This window comes from Podarcis liolepis, assembly GCF_965112155.1.
Source record: "Podarcis liolepis genome assembly, chromosome: 5".
Lineage (NCBI taxonomy): Eukaryota > Metazoa > Chordata > Lepidosauria > Squamata > Lacertidae > Podarcis > Podarcis liolepis.
This window is the reverse complement of record NC_139556.1, coordinates 31686198-31699478: the sequence shown is the minus strand read 5'-3', so window position 1 is coordinate 31699478 and position 13281 is coordinate 31686198. Positions and strand designations below refer to the sequence as shown.

Sequence of the window (13281 nt, the reverse complement as noted above, 5' to 3'; positions counted from 1 at the left end):
ATACAGTTTTCAAATTAATACATTTTTACCATTGTTACAGCCAGAAATACTTTTTTCTTTTATTGCTACATATATTATTTTATTCCATTTCCCCCCAAATATTTTTTCCCTGGACTGTTTTCATAATAGTAATCATCCCCTCTACTCCAATTGCTGTTTGCCTGATGGGACAAATAATTTTTCATTAGGAAAATTTGATAGGGGATAGGGTTAACTTCGCTTTCCAAATACCATGGTCCTCATTGCATCATAAACTCCTTGCATGGTGGCTGCTATTAATCTTTATCAGAAAAGAACAACAACAGGAGGAGGAGGATCACAGCTCTCCTGTCATGTCTCATTTCATAGTTACCATTCTATTTAATAAAGACTTCTAGAGTCCATGCGCCACTCAAAGTGGCTTATAGCAATTAAAAAACTTTGTATATATTATATTAGCATGGTTGTTTGTGAAAAGGAGTAGGTGAAAGTGATGATGAATACCTATAGAGTGCTACAGTGTAAGAATGCCTATAATGAGGAAGCTTGGCCTTAAACAAATACACAATGCATAATGTGTCTTTTAGCTACCCTGTACAAAAAGCTCAGCTAAGAGGCAAGTCTTTATTTTTTTATTAGTTGTCATAACAATCATGTGAGATGTATCAGACTGTGAGGCCTTGAATTAGGAACTGTTAAAAAGCATAGAATTGTAACTCTGGAATTCTTCTAACAAATGCTGGTGGGGTATAGTAATGGCTATGCTACTCCAGCATTTGATAGAATAATTCCAGTGAAAATCTCATTTAACTTAGGAAGAGAGTGAATATGCTTAAGGTTATGCTGTGAGCTAGACGGTTATTGGCTCAAATCTTACCTCATCGCTAGAAGGCCTTGGGCAAGCCTCAGTTCTCTCAGCCTCAGCACTCCCTCTCCAGCAGCAATACAATTGAATTACTGACTTACCTCACATTTTGGGGGGGAGGCTTGTGAAAATAATGTATGTGAAGCAGTTTGAACACTAAAGAAAAGCTATATAAATGCTAAGTATCGCAAAACCCAGTGCCCAATCCAAGCATCTCCTCTTCCCCAACTCAGATCAGTATCTTTAAGCAGAGCATAAGAAGAAATCAGGTGAACTATCCCAAATGACTCAAGTTGCACACACCAGGGAAATCAGAAAGTAGAAAAAACTCCAGAGTTACTCAGCTAGTTTGATCCTAAGCAGTAAACAAAACCCACCTACAGAGTCTTCTCAAAGAAAAAATTGCTGAAAAACAAGTCCAGCCATTCAACAAGCAAATGAAGAGTACGTCACTTAGCGACAATAGAGAATGGTCTCCTTTGGCTATAAAGGAAGAGTCGGAGACCTCTAGCTGCTAATTAGTTGAGAAACTCTTGTCTCACTACCCACACCCACATTATGAAATACTTTCATTTGACATATGATAGGTGTAAGCTTTTTGTGGCAGCAGATAATGACCTTTTATGAGACCAAGCTGTGTTGTTGAAATGGCAAGCAAAGGAACTGAGATTTTTTTTGGAAAACTAAAATATAAATCAGAGAATGCCAAAAAGTCGTGATACTTCATTATATGAGAACAAAGAAGCTCACTGATTCTAAAAAAGAGCTGAATAAATGTATGAAATGTGATTTTGGTTCTAATGCTAGAGATATGGGTGACCCATTAGGGTAAGGGAAGAAGTTCCTAGTAGCTTCACCTTCATAGATGTTGAAGGGACCAATATCTAGTGCCGTTGTGTGATACCAAACTACCAACAGAAAGACTCACAAACCAGACTCAGGTGCTCCAACAATCAGGAATCAGTCATAGAATAGTGACAGTGCCTACAACACAAATAGCTATCAATAAGAACATAAGAGCCCTGCGGGATTAGACAAGAGGGTCACCTAGTCCAGTATCATGTTCCCACACTGGCCAAGTAGATGCCTATGGAAACAAGCAGGATATGAGAGCCATAGCTCCTTCATGCTTGGATGTGGCAACAGGTGGTATTCAGAGGATACGACCTCTGATACTAGAACTAATATATAGCCACTGTAACTAATAGGCATTGATTAGACAAATTCAATGATGAAAAGTATCACACACACCCTTTTAAAGCCGTCAATATATATTGTGGTAGCAAATTACATGGCTGAAGTATGTGCTATATGAAGAAGCACTTCCTTTTGTCTGTCCTGAATCTCCAATTCCCCTTCATTGTATGGCCCTGGGTTCTCCTATTATGAGAGGAGAAAAACTCCCTCCCTCCACTTTCTCAACATCATACAGATGATTCAAGAAAGTCAGTGAGCTATAGTCTTCAAGTGGCTCCCATACAAATAAAGTACCTCTGTCTTCAACAGCTCTTCTTAACATGAATCTTCATAATAAGCGTTGCATCATTTCCCAAGTACATGGTGGGGAGGCATATCATGCAGCAACCTTGCTAAATCTAAGGAGATCAAAGTCAACTCAGTTCCTGGATGGTGGGGAATCCCACACAGCAAGAGTGGAGATCCTGTGGCCCTCCAGATGATGTTGGATTCCAACCTCCACCAGCTCCAGACAGCACAGGATGACTGGAGATGTAGTCCGGAAGTGCCTGGAGGACCACAGGTTTCCCCTTTCTGACTTACAGGCTGTGGAAGACAAACAGAATATAAATGCAATAAGCAAAGAAACCTATGTAGTACAGTGGTACCTCGGGTTACAGACGCTTCAGGTTACATACGCTTCAGGTTACAGACTCCGCTAACCCAGAAATAGTACCTCGGGTTAAGAACTTTGCTTCAGGATAAGAACAGAAATCGTGCTCCGGCGGTGCGGCGGCAGCAGGAGGCCCCATTAGCTAAAGTGGTACTTCAGGTTAAGAACAGTTTCAGGTTAAGAATGGACCTCCAAAACGAATTAAGTTCTTAACCGAGGTACCACTGTATTTCCAGTCATAAAGTAATCTGCCTATGCCACCATTTCCATTTAAATGTTATAAATTTACATTCACAGACAGCTTTATCCTTTTGTTTTGTGGTATCAGCTGATATGCTGGGCATACTTGGGCATTGTTCAAGCATCATCCACCTTGCTAAAGCATAGCCTTCAGGATTTAACTGACTGCATATTTTGCAAAAGTACGGCCGCGCCAATGTAGTGGTCTCACTGTGGTGCTTATCCTGGTGAGGGAGCTGATGAGACAGGAGTGGAACTCTAGCCATGGATGGAATCTAGATGGATGGAAGAGGTTCTAAACTTCTTTGCTGTAGTAATGCTGCTTTCCTTTTTTTCACATTATACTACACAATTTTTGTGCCCCAAGGGAGGGTTAGGTTCTTCATTTGTAGGACAAGGTGGGTCAAGTAATAGTTTTCATGAGACTAATGCCTGCTGTAGGCAAGAGGAGCTTAATGAAGGATTAAGTGTTTTGAAAGCTATTTCACTTGGTTTAATTATCACTGAATAGTCCTTCATTTGGGAGCACTAACTGAACATTCTAACTTCCGATATTCCCTGTAAAGCTCCAAAGTTTGGCATATCTTAGTAAATGAGATCTCTTGGGCCACATGTTTTACTTCCTGTATTCCAAGGCCATTATGATAACATCCCTTCAGTACATACGTTTCATTTCAGTATGTGTTTCCTAATAGAAGACAACAGCTCATTTCATCACAGTGGAAACTGTGGCCTCAGCATGTTGCAAATCAACATCAGCTGTGTTCTCAACTGTGTTTGTATGTGAGGATTTTATTAACATTACAGAAGCCATGGCTCCTCTCAGAGGGGAATATATTGAGCATTGTTTTGGACAAGATGAAGAAACTCAGGGGTTGGGACTGTGGTGGCTGGAGCTCACTGGAACCAGCAAGAAGAGGAGGCAGAACCAATAACAGGCAGAAACAACTAATTTTAGTTTTGTCCACATCCTTGCAGAGTTCTACAGGGGCAACAATGAGACTGAGGAAGATTAAGCTAACAGGCAGGGCTACTGCCTTGACTGGTTGTAAATAATAAGGCAGGCAGCTGAGAGCTGATGGAAGTTACTGGGATAGTGCTTCAGCCATCTAACGGACTAGCCTCCACTGTCTGTTTCTTGTTCACCCCACTCATTTGCACATTCAAAATGCGCTTCACGGCAAGGATTTTTCCAGCTTTGCTACCAGAGCCTTTAACAGTGATGTAGAGGCTCCGTCTGTGACCTCCTACATACATCACTGTGTTTTTATTAAGTTGGGAGCCAGCCAGAGTGGCTGGGGCAACCCAGTCAGATGGGCAGGGTATAAGTAATAAATAAAAATTATTATTGTTATGCTGCAAGCATATGTTCTATCACTGAGGGCAATGACCTGTTTATTGAGTGTTAATTCTGATTTGTTTGCAGGGAGATTAGACGACCGCTATTTAGTGAGCATTCATTCTGATATGTTTGTAGGGGGGGGGAGTCAAAGAAGTATCATTCCACACCTTCCAGTGCATTTTCATGCCCCTTTGCAAAATATGTTATCTTTTGGCGAAGTGGGTTTGTTGTGCAAGACCTCCCAATAATTATGCATCCTGAATTTGCAAGTATGTGATTGAATCCCACCTGGAAATAGAAATAGTCTGGAAGAATCCTGAGTTAGTGGTAGCCCCAATAACATTTTTCCTATTACTGGCTAGAACAATATTATTGGATTTTTCTTCCTAGCAAGTTGTGTTAAGATGAACATCTTGAAAACTTTATTACTGTTGTTTTTTAAAACCAATACATTCTGATTTATGTCATCATTTACCACTAAGATGCACATATGGATTGTGATTTGTTTGTGTATATTAAAGAAACTTTAATTTTGCAAAGTATGTTGTCCTAGAATTAAAATTGTCACACATTCAGTCCACATTATAGGATGTAGTGCAGGAGTTTGTTATTAGTCATATAAACTATGTTTGTAGGGTTTTTGTGATCTGTAATAAAGAAACCACCTGGAATGTAAAGGATCCTCATATTCTTGGCATTCAAAAATATAATTTGGAACTTATGAAAAACATATGTCTATAGAACCGTCTGTTTCTGATGGAATACATATGAAATGTTAAGACCAGGCAGCATGGTTAACTTATAGTGCCTAAAAAGTAGGCACATTGAGAAGTCTGTGTCATCAGACTGTAAGTTATAAATAAAGCAAGCTTTAAAATTGAATACTAAATCCCATTAGAGATATGTATATTCTTTTTCATAAGATAAGAAGCAGGAATCTTGTTGATTTTATTTTTTCTTCTCCTGTGCAATTAATCCAAAATGCTTATTGGGAGTAAAATTTCTATAGTGTACTGTGTATGAATAGCGATCCATATCTGTTTACTCATGAAAATTCATGAACCAGAATCCATGATTTCTGGTTATGAAAAACTTTTATTTTCTTGGATTAAGGGTTGAGGAGATGGAGGGGACTAAGTGCAGAGGTGAAGCACGGAGCCGAGTGTGGCACTTGATTTAAATGCAACTGCAATTTTCATTTGAACATTTTTTTTGTTATTATGTTATGTGTTTTCATGTTTTAAACCACCCTGTGATCTGTGGATGAAGGGCAGTATATAAATTTATTATTTTTATTTTTTATTTAATCATTGTTTATTTTTAAAAATAATTATGTGATATCCTAAATAATAACACTATCATCAACTATGAAGCTAAGAATGACAGTGGCAGGAATGTAACAAATCATTTAAAACATGAGCCAATCAAAACACATGAAATTAGTATAGAATACAGTCTCAATATCAGGATTCCTGTTTGGGACAAGTCCTTAAGCAAAAGGCCTCAATTAACAATTAAAGAAAGTCCAAGAATTGTTATGTGTTCAAAGGTAACGCCTAATAAACTAAAGCAAAAGTAGAAGGGAAGCCCCTTTCAAGCAGAATGCTTTAGTTCTGTGCCGTCTGGTGTAAAGCTGTATTTATTATGAATAATTTCACTTCAAGAGATGAAGCAAACAGTAAAGTGAAGCAGTAAAGCAGTAAAGTGTTAACTGGAAACATCAGAAGGAGAAGTTGGTTGTTAAGGACTCTACATTCTGTAATAAACTAGGAATTTTCTACATAATTGGAAGTAGTATACCTATGAATATCAGTTGCTGCGGAATATGAATGGGTATTGTTGTGCTCATGCCCTGCTTGTGGGCTTTCCAAAGGCATCATTGAGAGAACAGGATGCTGGACTAGCTGGGACTTTGGTCTGATCCTTTCCATATATAGTAGGAGAGAATGGGATGTTAACATAGTGACACATTTCTTTAACTCTGATATACATGAGGAAGGTAATAATAATGATGCTTATGAAAATGGCATGGGATTATTATAGCCTGTCAAAGTGGGAGCTGGGCTTCCCTGTGGTTATCTAGTTAATTCATAAGGGAGGTACAAGTTCCTCTCCTTTTCCTGCCAGATCATTTTTGTGTATGTTATATAGCTGAAAGCAGATCTTACCATCTCTTCCCAGTCAGCATAATGTGACATCTATGATGGTGTGTTGCTAAATGAAATGAATGTGCAAAGGATAGGGAAGGAAAACCGTAGGAAGTCTAACTAAGCAGCCTGTCTTCAAATTTGCTTTTAGGAGGAGGCATATTTTGCTGTGACAGAGATAGGCAGGGCTTTTAAAGAACTGGCTGAAAATGCAATCCAATGCATGTCTACTCTGAAGTAAAATCTATTAGGTTCAATGAAATTTACTCCCAGATATCTTTGTATAGGATTGCAGTCCAAAGCTGGTTTTTGTCTTTAGAAATCATCCACTGCTTGCTATTTATGTTAATATTGTCATTTTATTATTATGCCTTTATTATATTATTTGAGAACTCAGTGAGCAAGAAATAGTGGTATACATACTCATATTTGTCCCATGAATTACTGTTGGTTGCCTTCACCCTTCAGAATGAAAGGATTTAACAGAACTGTAGATGTCCATCTTGTCGGTCTTTGTCAAAGTCCTTGATTTTTAATTTGTCACTTTGTGCTGCAGACGTGCAAACATGTATGTATGTATGTATGTATGTTCAATCTTTTTTGGTTTATAAACAATACATCAATTCACCTTGAAACACCAAAACACAAAAGCATTTTTTTTCTATTGTATTTGTAGTGGTTTAGTTTATTTATTTATTGTTTTCTATTGCTACAGTTATATCCCACATTTCCTGCAAACAGCCCATGTGGCATATCTGATTCTCTCCTCTCCCATTTATCCCCCCAACAACCCTGTGAGGTAGGTTAGGCTGAGAGCATACTCAGTCCATTGCTAGTATTGTCATGAAGCAGGTGGAGTTTAAATGTTTTAAAGGATTGATTCTTCTTGGGCTCTGCTTCAAGAAGCACAATTGGTGCCAGCACTAGGTAGGGGATAGTATCAGAATTGTTAATATGAATAACAGGAAGAATGAAAATGGGGTCTTCACAGAAAGTGATTGGTGGACTTCAGCATTGATGGGCTAAAGCATATATTGTGCTCCTCGCAAATACTGTTGCATCCTGTTACAGCAGAATGAGGAAATACACAGAAAACTGTTTCTTATTTGTAATAATGTTTTATTTCTGTCCTGCCTCTGCCCCATCAACCTAGAGCTGAAATAGCTTTATCTCTAAAGCACATTTTATCATGAAAATTTCTTCTCTTCTCTGATAATTTTTCTGTAGCAATCTAAGTTTTAAAAATGTTATTTGATTGTATAGCTTGTTTGTGCGCTCTCTCTCTCTCTCTCTCTCTCTCTCTCTCTCTCTGTTCCAAAGCAATCTTGCCATTTTTTCTTTAAAAAACTGATACTTTAAATTTAAATCTTCATATTTTTATTATTGATATTTTATTTTGACAGGCTCTTCAAAAAACAAACAAAAACAACCCTATTTTTTAAGGCTTGTTCACACATTTTTAAAGTAGCAGCATTAAATGTCTGAGAATTTTTCCAAAATTAATTTCCCTTTTTGTACCTTTTGAGAGTGACTCTTAATACCACAGCTTGGTGATTAGCTGTACTTGGTTACATCTGCTGTTTCTAAAAACCTTAACTCAGAAGACGAAATGGCTTTGGTAGAACTCCTTATAGAATTAATATCACTTTTCTCTCCTTCAAAAAGTCTCTTTATCCACCTTGCTTTTACAACAAGGTTAGGGAACCTTTTCTGACCATTGAGTCAGATTCTTATCTTCCCAGCTCTGGAGGGGCAAATTTGGCAGGTGGGCAGGAATGCTCACCTGTCAATCACAGATGCTGGGTTACACTGCACTTTGAAGCCCCAATTGTTGGGACTTCAAAGCATGGCTCAGGGCTGTTTCAAAGGCTATTTGCACTCATTTCACACGCTAGCAAGGTTATGCTTAAAATTCTACAAGGAAGGCTCAGGCAGTATGTGGACCGAGAACTCCCAGAAGTGCAAGCTGGATTTCGAAGGGGCAGAGGAACCAGAGACCAAATTGCAAACATGCGCTGGATTATGGAGAAAGCTAGAGAGTTCCAGAAAGACATCTACTTCTGCTTCATTGACTATGCAAAAGCCTTTGACTGTGTCGACCACAGCAAACTATGGCAAGTTCTTAAAGAAATGGGAGTGCCTGATCACCTCATCTGTCTCCTGAGAAATCTCTATGTGGGACAAGAAGCTACAGTTAGAACTGGATATGGGACAACTGATTGGTTCAAAATTGGGAAAGGAGTACGGTAAGGCTGTATATTGTCTCCCTGGTTATTTAACTTATATGCAGAATTCATCATGCGAAAGGCTGGGCTGGATGAATCCCAAGCCGGAATTAAGATCGCCGGAAGAAATATCAACAACCTCAGATATGCAGATGACACAACCTTGATGGCAGAAAGTGAAGAGGAATTAAAGAACCTTTTAATGAGGGTGAAAGAGGAGAGTGCAAAATATGGTCTGAAGCTCAACATTAAAAAACCCGAAGATCATGGCCACTGGGCCCATCACCTCCTGGCAAATAGAAGGGGAAGAAATGGAGGCAGTGAGAGATTTTACTTTATTGGGCTCCATGATCACTGCAGATGGTGACAGCAGTCACGAAATTAAAAGATGCCTGCTCCTTGGGAGAAAGGCAATGGCAAACCTAGACAGCATCTTAAAAAGCAGAGACATCACCTTGCCAACAAAGGTCCGTATAGTTAAAGCCATGGTTTTCCCAGTAGTGATGTATGGAAGTGAGAGCTGGACCATAAAGAAGGCTGATCGCCGAAGAATTGATGCTTTTGAATTATGGTGCTGGAGGAGACTCTTGAGAGTCCCATGGACTGCAAGAAGATCAAACACATCCATTCTTAAGGAAATCAGCCCTGAGTGCTCACTGGAAGGACAGATCGTGAAGCTAAGGCTCCAATACTTTGGCCACCTCATGAGAAGAGAAGACTCCCTGGAAAAGACCCTGATGTTGGGAAAGATGGAGGGCACAAGGAGAAGGGGACAGCAGAGGACGAGATGGTTGGATGGTGTTCTCGAAGCCACAAACATGAGTCTGACCAAACTGCGGGAGGCAGTGGAAGACAGGCGTGCCTGGCGTGCTCTGGTCCATGGGGTCGGACATGACTAAACGACTAAACAACAACAACAACAACAATCAATGCTTTTAATATTGGAAGTTTCAGTAAAACATACAGTGTGAATTCCTCCAAGGCTAGATAGGAAAAGCAGTTTTTCCTTCAGACTTCCCAGGTGTGGGCTGTTCAGTCATAGCATATACAGCTCACTCCCCCAGGAGCCTTCACTAAGAATCTTCTGAAGAGCCAGAGGAAAGGTAAGCATTCCACTGTTAACAGTTGGCTTATTTTGTATCCCTGGAGAGCCAACTTTAGTCAGATTTTTGCTGCCCTTCTTCTTGCCGAAGCAGAAGTAACATATGGCCCCATATCTTCTTAAGCCTGCACGTTGTTACACCTCCATTTGGAAACCAGACAAAATATTACACAATCTGGCTTTAAATGCTAGACACGGCATTGCCCATATTTCAGTTGCAACTGTTAGTGAGGAGATATTTAACACTGCATCTCTCAAGACAGATGAGAATTTTACAGGATGCTGCTGCTTTATGTAATTAAAATATGTGCCTCCATGCTGGAAATAACAAGAAGTGATTGGAGTACATTGCTGAACAGCTTGCTTGTAGCCATGCAGATGGCAGCCTAAACCTGAATAAATGTGCCTGTTTGTGTTGCACCCACGTCTTTTCAGTCTGAGGTTGTGTACACATTACCAGTTTAAAATGCAGCTAGATTGTTCTTTTTCTCAAATTGGTTTGTAGCTGATTTGGTGGAAATGCACCAAAATGCAGTTTTTCCCAATAAAGTGCAGACAGGATGGATATGGATTGTGGCTAGTGTGTTTACACTTCTTCCCAAACCTGTGGTTGGGACTGTGCTGGATGCAGACTAAATAGGAGTGTGTACACAGCCTGCGTATGATGAAGATGATTTTATTTATCACCCACCTTTCACCCTAAGGTCCCAGGGTGGGTTGCGCAAAACACAACATTAAAAGCAGTTTAAAACAACTTTCAATTTCCAGTATCTGGGCTGGTGTTTACTAGACCCCCCGCCCTGCTGGTGTTTCTTTCATTTCCCCTACCAAGCCCTGTGCCCAATACAGAGTCAATATTCTATCAAGTTGTTAGGCATCTTATACATTAAAATGCTTTTGTGTCTAAATAAAAATGATAAATTATCAGATGGCACTGAAAGATTGAGGTGACAGAATGGCCTGGACCACTTGAGACTGCAGATAGGGTTTCACAGTTTGGGTGCTGTTTTGTGTTAAAGATTCCCCCTTGTAAGCAGAAAATAATCCCAATCCCCTTTCTTTCTGATGTGCTAGTTTACCCTCATTTGCTATATTCTCCACTTAAAGTCTGAAAAATATTACTGTTCATTCTACTGCATGTGTTCATCAGGTCATACACTTATTTATTTTAAGGCTAACTTGAGATACAGTGAGGCAGGTAAAAAAGGTGTGTAACATAAAAACAAAATGAGTCCAATATTGAGCAACCACATGCCACTTTGGCATGCAATAATTTGTCAACTGATTGTCACTAAACAATCTGTGGTTGCTTGATGACACAGAGATGCTGTGTCTCCATCTTCCGTGCCATGCAGGGGGAGAAGTGGATTTGTAGATTGTAGCAAGGAAGCTTGGCCTAAATGCTTCAAGCTTCAGTGAGGCAAAATGAAACAATAAACATGATACTGGTGAGGCTGTGGGTTGATATCTGATCTCAAGGTGTGATTTGTGAGCTTCAAACTGGTAACAATAGTTTAGGCCACAATCCCACACTTACATGAGAGTAGGCCTCCTTGAACTCAGTGCGGCTTACTTCTGAGTAGGTATGTGTAGAATTGTTCTGTTAACCTCTTGTTACAATATTGTGCCCCAAAACATATAAATAAAGTAGTATTTTTGAATAGGATTAACATCATTTCTTGCAGCTGCAAGTTCACAGTGGGTGTTTTAGATTTTTTTTAACTTAACCAATAGTTTTCTAATAACTGTGAGCAATGCCCAACTGATCAGCTTTATAACTGCAAGCCTGTTTGAAGCGATGTATTTTCTCTATCAGGTTTTGGGAATAAAAGCATTTCAAAGCTCCTTTGCTAGAAGTGTCTTTTCTGTTCACAACAATCTTGTGAATGAACAGATGCAGAATGTCTAAAAGGTCTAAGGTATTGTCATATCAACAATATGCTGAATAAAGCTCTGCTGCTTGTAGAATTCATGTTGAGACACTGAGCTCCCGTTGATTATTTTTCACCTTGTCAATCTTCAACTTTGAATTGTTACAGGTAACTTACATTCATGGCAGAGCTGTTGAATTCATAATATTTAAGGTGCTAAGAAGGCACTAAAATATCAAGAGAAAAAGATAAGATACTTCTGCCTGTTAACTATAAGTATGTAAGAAGAGGGTGGTAAACATGGATGGAATAAAATCAGTTTGAGACACGCCTCTTAATTTACTGTCTGAACTACTATATTCTTCATAAATAAGAAGGGAAGCCACAGATCTGTCTGAAACTGATCTGTTTTTAACAAACTAACCTTCAATTTTAAGTAAAATATTTCTAACACTTAATATCACAAATAGCATTTGGAATGCAAATAATTCCATTAATTAGTTTTATTGACTGCAAGCTATAAAACACTGAGACAATTGCTCCTTATGCAGCAGAGCACTGAATACCAAAGCAGTGGCCCAAGCAGCTAGATTTTTCCCCAAGATGGGGAAGTCTGTGGATAGGGTGAGGGCAGGGCAGTGTTGCAACTTCACAGACACACTGCTAGAGCCAATCCAGCGCTCCTGCTAATGCAGTTGCATAGCCCTGACCTCGCTGCCACTCTGTTCTACCCCATCCATTTAAGCTCCAGTGATGCTGGTGTCAGGAGCTAGACATATTACCAAATTCTGAGACAGAACAAGTTAGAAAAAATGAGAAAGAAATGACAGAGAGTATGAAGTTCAAGAAGAGGCATTGCAAGATCCAAAGTAGAAATTCAAATTAGGGTTCTACTATGTTGTCTTAGGCATGGCCATACAATTTGTTGGAGACAGGTTCCAACAGCTATAACATTAAAATTCCCTAATTGGCTTCCCTTATGATATAGACAGTATCAACAAAAAATCTACTGAAGATGTATATAAGGCCTGCAAGAATTTGGAAAAATCACTGATGCCCAGTGGAAACAAAACTATTGATCTATGCTGTTAACGTATACCAATACCTTTAAAGACTTCCAAAGTATCTGCCACCACAAGGAGTACTTCTCTTTGTACTATAACAAAAGCTCTTGGATAATGTGCCTAATGTTTTTGCAGCTCTAAAGATCCTTCTCACAATTCCAGGGTCAGTGGCAAGTGGTGAGGTGTTTTGTGTTTTTTTTTTTACATATGTGCAACAATGTTGTAAAAGTTGGCTTGGCAACTATATCAACTGAACATACCCAAACGTCAGCCCTTGACCTGAAGGAATTGGTGACAACATTTGCAAAGGAAAAGGCTAGCAAAGTGAGATTTTGATGTCCCTGTAATTGAAAGTTTTAAGTTAGCAAGTTTTAGGAAATGTAAATTTTAACATCACAAGTCACAAGATTATTCAAAATTATTTACATGCTAAAACATTTTCTTTTGTATCTGAGGGGGAAAAATCAAAGATAGTTGCATTGCCCATTATTGCAGTTTAAAATAAATGTAGCAGTGATGGCATTAAAATGCACACTGGGACACCAAACATGTCATGATAGAAGGTGGAGAAAGGTGAACAGTAAGGTTTTAATACTG

At 39.1% G+C, this 13281-nt stretch overlaps 2 protein-coding genes across 13 annotated transcripts in view; one reads left to right on the top strand and one right to left on the bottom strand.

Moving 5' to 3' along the window:
- CTNNA3 (catenin alpha 3) overlaps window positions 1–13281 on the top strand; it is a 541298-nt gene that overhangs the window by 144514 nt on the left and 383503 nt on the right. The gene's annotated exons all lie outside the window — the stretch shown is intronic.
- The window catches only part of LRRTM3 (leucine rich repeat transmembrane neuronal 3), a 97773-nt gene that overhangs the window by 3203 nt on the left and 81289 nt on the right, over window positions 1–13281 (bottom strand). The window lies entirely within an intron of this gene.